The sequence below is a fragment of the Fukomys damarensis genome, unplaced genomic scaffold (genome assembly GCF_012274545.1).
Source record: "Fukomys damarensis isolate Sample0158 unplaced genomic scaffold, DMR_v1.0_HiC HiC_scaffold_22, whole genome shotgun sequence".
Taxonomy (NCBI): Eukaryota; Metazoa; Chordata; class Mammalia; order Rodentia; family Bathyergidae; genus Fukomys; species Fukomys damarensis.
In genome coordinates this window covers 21159789-21168130 of record NW_022900934.1, presented here as the reverse complement: position 1 = coordinate 21168130, position 8342 = coordinate 21159789, and the positions used below count along the sequence as shown (strand labels likewise).

Here is an 8342-nt window from a genome sequence, read left to right as displayed (position 1 = left end):
CTTGTTTCTTTTGTCCAATATTGTTTTTAAGAATCATTTATGGTGCTTGCGGCTATAGTTCATCCATTTTCATTGTTATACAGTGTCCTATTAAAAATGTATTCCACTGCACGGTTCTGTTCTACTGTTAAAGGACACTTGAATTATTTGGCACTACTATAAATAGTGATGTTGTGAATATTCTTGGACATGTTCTTGCACATGTTCATGAGTCTCCCTGGGGTGCAAGAGTGGGTTTGATGGGTGATGCAGTATGTATCGCTATCATTTGAAGAGAAATCCTCCAACAGCCTTTCCTAAACTATACCATGTTATACTCCTAGCAACAATTTATGAGAGTTCCTGTTGTTCCACATCCTTAATAGCATTTGATAGACAATCTTAAATTTTAGCCAATTGAGTGGGTATGTATTAGTTTATATTGGGTGAGCCCTTGTTATTACAGGTCATTAAAATTTTAATTTTTATTTTTTTGTGTATAAAAATAAAAGGCTGTTGGACTGAGTTCGATCCCCAGTACCAGAAAAAAATGACTACTGGAACTTGGATTTCCCCTTTTGTGAAGTGTTGGTATGCCCCTCCCCCTTTCAACTGGGTTGTCTATTTTTTTCTTTTTAAAAGTCATTCTTTATATAATCTAAATGTCTTTCATCACTTATACCAGTAATCTCCAATATCTTCTCTCACTCTATGGCTATTTTTCTACTCTTTAGAAGATGTTTTTAGTTTTGAGAAGTATATAAATCTTTTTCTTTACAGTTAATGCTCTCTCTGTCTTGTTCTTTGTTTGCTCTTAGGTCACGAAGATTTTCTCCTATATCATATCCTAAAAACATCACAGTTTGATCTGTGGTCCACCTGGACTTGATATCTAGAATTGGTGTGAAGTACGGGTCCAATTTTCTGTTTTTCCATATGGATACTCAATTGTCTCAAAACTTTGTATTTATGATATTATTCTTTTCCCACTGGTTGGCAGTGCCACCTTGGACATAAATCGGATGTTATAAAAATAAGGTTTGACTGACCTTTCCACTAAATCTTTCTTTTGGTACTGGGGATTGAACTCCAGTCCTGGTGCTTGTGAGGCAGTCAGTAGAACCACTCAGCTAAGTCCCCAGCCCCACTAAATCTTGATATTAGGAAAGAGCAAGTCTTCCTGAAGTTTTCTTTGTTCTCCAAAGAGAATCTTGGCCAGTTTTAGTCCTTTATATCTCCATGTAACTTTTGGAATCATGTTTTCAGATTCCATGAGATCTCTTTTGTGATAGAGATTTATTGAAGATCAATTTAGGAAGAACTGATAGTTTTACCATATTAAATCTAATAATCTACTAACTTGGCACATTCTTTTTCCATTTAAGTTTTCTTTAATGATTCTCAGTAAAGTACCACAATTTTCCCAATCCAGATCTTGCGTGGATTTTGTTAAATTTATTGAGATAGCTATAAACATATTTCATTTTAATTTCTTATTGCTATTGTACCAAATTTTTATTTTTGCAGTGTTAAGGATTGAATCCAGGGCCTCGCACATACTGGGCAAGCACTCCACCACTGATTTGACCACTCAGCCCTGAAATACATTTATTTTGTATTTAATAACAATACTAAATTTTCTTATTAATCCTATTAACATAGCAATAGATTATTTTGGAGTTTCATCATGACATCACTTTTGAAAGATGATTATTTTGTTTCTTCCCTAAATCTTACATTTTTTATTTCTTTTTCTTGCCTTACTTCCCTGAGTAATACTACCATTAAAATGTTGAATAATGCCTAGTGTGGTGCTGCATGCCTGTAATCTCAGCACTCAGGAGGCTGAAGCAGGAGGATTGCCATTGAGTTTGAGGCCATTCTGGACTACATAGCGAATTCAAGGCCAACCTGACCTACATAGTAAGATTCTGTCTGGAAAAAAAACAGAAAGAAAGAAAGAAAAGTTAAATAATACTGTTCTAGTGGGAATCCCAAAGCTTTCAATATTTTACTATTAATTATGGTAGCTGCTTAATGTTTATATTAAGTTAATGAAGCTTCCTTTTGTTCACAGTTTCCTAGATTATTATTTTAAATCATGAAGAAACATTAAGTTTTTATCACATATTTTTGCACTTATTGATATGAGCGTGTTGTTTTTGTTGTTTAATCACTTTATGTGTTGCACTATGTCCTCGTCACTTTCCTGGATTCTAAGACACAATAATACCCAACATCCCGAAATTAAAGGAGGAGAAGCTTATTTTGGCTGACAGTTTCAGTGGGTTCATTCGGCTGTTGGCCAGTTCCAAGGAAGAAACAGTACGGTGGAGGTGCCCTGTGGAAAAAGCTGCTCATGTTGTGGTGGGAAGGAAGCAGCCAGAGCGAAGGGAGGAGTCGAAGAAGGAGATACAGCTTTCTAGGTCGCGCTCCCAGTGACCTGCCTCTTCTGACCAGGCCCCATCTCCTTCCTAGCAGCACGTTCATCTTCGGAGCTCACCAGTGTTAAAACCACCTTTGAGCTTAGCATCCCCATGATCCAGTCACCTTCCAAACACGTGAGACTTTGGCGGGACACCGCAGATCTAAACCACACAGCACATTCACTGTTTTAACTGCCCGTCCCCCACCCCAGCTAGGGATTGAATCCGAGGCCTTTCCTATGCTAAGGAACTACTCTCCCATTGAGCCTACACCAGCTCTAACTGGTTTTCTAACATTAAATTATCCTCGAATTTCTGGGATTAGCCCTTTATGGTTGTGGGAGATTTTTGTTGGTTTGTTTTTCAGGTTCACTAAATTTATTTTCAAAGTCTTAAGGTATTTCTTACAAAAGAGCATTGCATCCTGCTCTCTGCTCTGAACAGATGCCAGGAACATGCATACTATCATCTCTGCCCTGTCTCAGATGTCCACAGTCACCATAAAGAAAGCTGTTTACAATAATTCCAAGGGCATGTGTCTTAAACCACCAAGACGAAGCAAAAAATAAAATTCACTCACTCTGCTGTTGTTTTAAATTTCAATGTTAGTTTTTGATAACTCTTTCCCTCCAACCCTGTTTGTAAGGAACTAAGGCATTGTATCTAGTGAACAGCAAAGATTTCACTACATCTCAAATGCAGAACAATTATAAAGCAGAAAATGTTGGCTTTTTAAACAGGAAATTTTTTTAATGCTGAATTTCTTCAGTGCTTTACTAGTTCTAGAAAAGCTTTCCAGAATGTTGCTTCACATTGTTCCAAAGAAAATACTGTGCATTCTCTGTCTGGTACAGGGTTCCTGTAATGGTAATGATCCAAGCTTTGGATCCTTCTAAAGTCTCATCAGTTTTGATAGAAGCACCTGACTCACAATGGACCTGTTTAATCTGCTGACCACCTTTGCCAGTAATAGATCCAGCTGTATATTAGGAATAGTTACTCGTGCAGTAATAACAGGTCCACCAAGACCTCAGTATAGGGATGACCCTCTGTGGAGGAATTAGCATTTTGGGAGCCACCTTGTGGTTAGATGCCATCTGCCATCCCAACAGCCTCTCCATGTGTCTATAGCAGAAGCCCAGGTTTCCCCGGCACTGAAACCAACAATGCCATGGCAGCATCTCCAGAGCTCCGCCTTCTGTCGTAGGCCATTAGAGCTCCTCATCTTGGTGGTAGTAGTGGTGGAATAGGAAGGTTCTGAATTCTGCTACCACCTCAGCCCCCTCAACCTGGAGGCATTCTGTCAAAACCACCTCTTCCCCCATGGGAAATCCCACAGGACATCCACAGGTCATTAAACGTTGTAAGAGTACCATAATCATAGGTTTCATTGTGAAAATGGGATCCTAAGGCCATGCGTATCCTTTGATGGGATGTTCAGATACAAGGCCAACGATGATCTTTATGCACTTTACAACCCTGGTAAGAATGGCTCTTCAGTGGAATGAGGAACAGCATTCCTAGAAATTTTTTATTGTTGTCTGAGTGTTCTCTTGAAGTGCTTTCATTTTGGCACTGTTGGCCCCAGTAATTCTTCCTGCCAGATTCTGATGAATCAAGTCTCAACACTCCAAGTCACTTCCTTCACAGAGGTAATTTAAGCATTCTACAGCATCGGGTCCCATCAGGAGCTGGCTGGTTGCGGAGGGTGCTGGCCCCTGCAGGCCCTCTTCCAAGGTAGGGATAGTTTTCTTCAGAATTTCTCCAGTTGTTTCAATGCCAGCAGTGATAATTGATATGCATTTGGGCCACTGCTGTCTGGGACTGGAACACTGGCAAGTAGCCTGTAAGAAGCATCTTAATAATCTTCCCTCGTTTTCCAGTCCCTGCCCCAGAATTCTTGCTCTCAAGCAGAATGCATGATTCAACCATCTCATCAGTGTTTCTAGATCTTTTACAGTCTTTCTCCTCCTCAGATTTTCTACAGGGAGCTTACCCTATTCACCATAGGTTTCAGTGTTAGGGAAGGTTTCCACTGGCTGCTTAGTTCCCATTTTCTTGTGTTAAATGGATACACCAATCATGTGAGTCTGCCTGCTCTTCACCAGTGCCACTTGTGGTATTTTCTTTATATTTTGATGGACTTTTTGGGCTAACATTAAGAGTTTTAGATTTATATTTTTTAGTAAGATTGGTGTGTAATTTTCCTTTCTTACAGTGTCTTTGTGTTGTTTGGATATGTTGCATTAGCTTCATAAAATACTCTTTTTTTTCTGTTTTCTGGAAGACATTGTCAAAGACTAAATGTTTCTCCTCTTTGAATATCAGAACTTAGCAGTGAAGCCATCTAGAGTTCAAATTTCTTTGCAAAAAGAACTTTAAGTAACTGATTCAATTTCTTTTGTTGTTAGAGGATTAACTAGACATTCTATTTTATCTTAAGTAAAAATTTATACATTATACCTTCTAATGCATTGCACATTTAAATATTTAATTTATTGAATCAAAGTTGTTGAGAATATCTTTTTTCTTCAAAGTTGTGGCATCTGTAGTAGTGTCTTATTTTTAATCGTAATTTGTGTGTGTGTGTGTGTGTGAATGCTATTTTTTTCCTTTTTTTAAAATAATTTTTTTGTACTACTCAGGATTGAATCCAGAATTTTCATCCTGAGATTCATCCCCATGTTATTTTATTTCTACTTTTTATTGCATGTGTTTGACATTATTTTTCCAAATTCTCAGGGTGAATGTTCATTTTTATCCATTTTCAGTTTCTTCTTTAATTTAAGGCTATACATTTTTCTGTAGATACTGATTTATCTACTGATGAGTTTTCCCTGTTACCAATTGATTTAAAATATTTTCTAACTTACTTTTTGGTTCTTCTTTAACATTTTATTATTTCTTAATCTCTTAGTGTATGGGTATTTTTAAACTATATGCTATTATTGACTTAAACCTTGGTTAGAATATTTTCTCATCTGGCTTGCCTGTCGCTATCCATCCTCCAGACCTAGAGGTAAGGGCCATCTTCTCTGAAAAAATCTTTACCTGCACAATCATGATGGAAACTAAAGCAGTTTTCATCATTTAATCATTTTGCATTTATTCTTTTTAACACCCCCTACTAAGTGTGCGGATGTTTCTATAGGGGATGAAATGGTTCATCAGGTCTGGAAATTTCCCACTGAATATCTGTTTCTTCGGGAGAAGCCACTGTGAGAAAAATAATATTTAGAATGGATGCCATACACCCCACTGTGTACCGGTAACATTTCTAGGTTCTAATGCATAGAAGTAAAAAGATCCAATCTTCTGCCCCCAGACTTGCATAGTATAGTAGCAGACTTAAAATGGATACTCAACTAATTATGTGAAATAAAATAAATTCCAGGTGCCTCTTAAGTCGTCTCTGAGTGAATGATGTGTATTGCCGTGGGAGTTCAGAGGAGAGGACGTAATTTCTGAATGAAATATATCAGAGAAATCTTTGTAATGCATTTGAGTTGGGTCTTAGAAATCACTTGTTTTTGACATTCAGAGAAATAGAAGGTAGGCACAATTTGGGTGGGGAATAGCGTGAGTAAAAGTATGGAGTTTCTTTTTATTTTAAAAATGCTTTGCTAGGGCCAGGGATTTAGCTCAGTGGTTCCGCCGCCTGCCTTGCAAGCACAAGGACCTGAGTTTGATCCCTGGTACGAAAATAAATAAATAAATAAAACAAAAATGCTCTGCTGAGATACACCACAGAGTTTGTGCATTTAAAGTGTACAATCCAGTGATTTTAATTATTTATAGGACTTGTACAACTATTATCTCAAATTTTAGAATATTTTCATCATCCCCAAAAGAAAGTACTCATTAGCAGTCAGGCCCTATTAGGCCCATCTTCACTCCTCCATGGCCATTGGTGAGAACTAATTTACTTGCCAATTATAGATATTTCATATAAATGGAATCCTCCAATGAGTGGTCTTTTGTGACAGACTTCTTTCACTTAGGTTAATGTTGAAGCACATATCAGTAATTTATTCATTTTTATTGCTGGGCAATACTTCATTGTATGGCTATACCATATTTCACTGACCCATTCTTCCGTTGATGGATGTTTTGGGCTGTTTCACATTCTTGCTTTTGTTTTTGTTTTTGGCAATACTGAGCTTTGAACCCAGGGCCTTTGCACTGAGTAACATCCTCAGCCCTTTTTTATTTTTTATTTTGAGACAAGGTCTCACCAAGTTGCTAAGTTACTCAGACAGGGCTTGTTGAATTTGCCATCCTCCTGTCTCAGCCCCTAAGAGTGCTGGGATTACAGGTGTGGCCACCATGCCAACTTGTTTCTACTTTTCGACTGCTGTGAATGACGCTGCAAACATTCACATACAACTTTTGTGCGAGCATGTGTTCTTCTCCAGTTCCACTAGAAGAAGCAACTGGTCAAATACTTGGTCTGTGTTTAAACTTTTGAGAAACTTCCGATTGTTCCCCAGAGCTGCTGTGTATGATGTTTCCAGAAGCTGTGTGTGGTGGTTCCAGTTTTTCCTGCATCCTCACCCGTACTTGTCATGTGTCTTCTAAGCATAGCTATCACACAGGTGTGAAGTGGTCTCTCTTTGTAGTTTTGATTTTAATTTCTCAGTGGCTAATGATATTGAGCACCTTTTCATGGGGTTTTTAGCCATTTGTATATTTTTTAATCTGAGAAGTGTCTGTTCAAATCTTGCCCATTTTCTACTGAGTTATTTATCTTCTTACTCTTATAAATTCTTTATATATTCTGGATGCTAGACGTTTATCAGATAAATGATTTGAAAACGTTTTCGCCATCCTGTGGGTTGATTTTTTGCATTTGTTATGGTATCCTTTGAATCAGAAAAGCTTTAAATAAAGTCCAATTTATGAATCTTCTCTTTTACCATTTATGCTTTTGGTGTTGTATCAGAGTCTATGTCTCAACCTGAACATTGGTCCCATGGGTGGGCTCACTTTGTGGAAACTTACTGGGATGTTATGATTTGTGCATTTTTCTCCATATGTTTGATAAACAGCCCTTTTAAGGGGCTGGCAATAATGGTAACTTCCTCTACCTGGTCATCATGAATGACAGATGGGTAAATATGTTATGGAGTGCTTAGCACTGGGTCCCACACCGCTTAGTGCCAGTACATCGTAATTGTAATTACAGTTATTGTTCAAATCCAGCTCTGCCCCTTACTGGGTGGTGATCTTGGCCCAGAGGCATTTCACCTTATTGGACCTTACATGCCTCATCCGTAGAATGGGTCAGTGTCACCCACTTCACCACAGCCACCAGAGCCCTCAGTGAGGTAAGATGCAACTTTGTCAAGCTTCAGGTCCGCCTCAAGGAGGCCCTCACCAGGGCTTGGGTCAAGGAAACAGAAAGAAGTGAGAGAAAAACTGGAGTCAGGGCTGAAGAGAGACCTAGTTTAGTGCTGGGAGGGTTGGGTGGCTGCCAACAGCTGGGTGTGGGGCGTCATCAGAGCTGAGCAGCGCTGGCTGGCTGGGGAGAGATGGGAGCACTGTCCAGAGGGGGAGTGGGATTCCAGGGGAGGAGGCCTGGTGGTGCCAGGCACTCGGCTTGGGCAGGGCAGGCACTCAACCTTGGCTGAGTCCTGAGTGAAAGGCAGGTGCAGTCCAGGTTAATGCTGAAGAATCAGCTCACACTGCTCTCTGCTCCTGATCCGCAGCTCCTGTGGCCCCTATGTGATTCAGTCTTCCTGTGTTTCCCCAAGTAATCCTTCCCCTGACCTCCACTTCACTTAGCCTCTCTCGTTCTTGAGTCCCACTGAGGAAATCTCCTCTGTCCTTTTCGTTCACTGAGCCACTCTGCAGCTGCCCCCAGGACATCTTCCCACTTCCCCTCTGGCCCCAACATTCCTTCCTGAGTGGCTGGAGGGAGCTTCCTAAAGCAGCAGG

The 8342-nt window shown here is 39.5% G+C and overlaps 1 pseudogene; it reads right to left on the bottom strand.

Moving 5' to 3' along the window:
* Nucleotides 1-3187: 3187 nt before the first annotated feature.
* Nucleotides 3188-4459, bottom strand: LOC104873421 (annotated as a pseudogene).
* Between the last annotated feature and the right edge of the window lie 3883 nt (nt 4460-8342).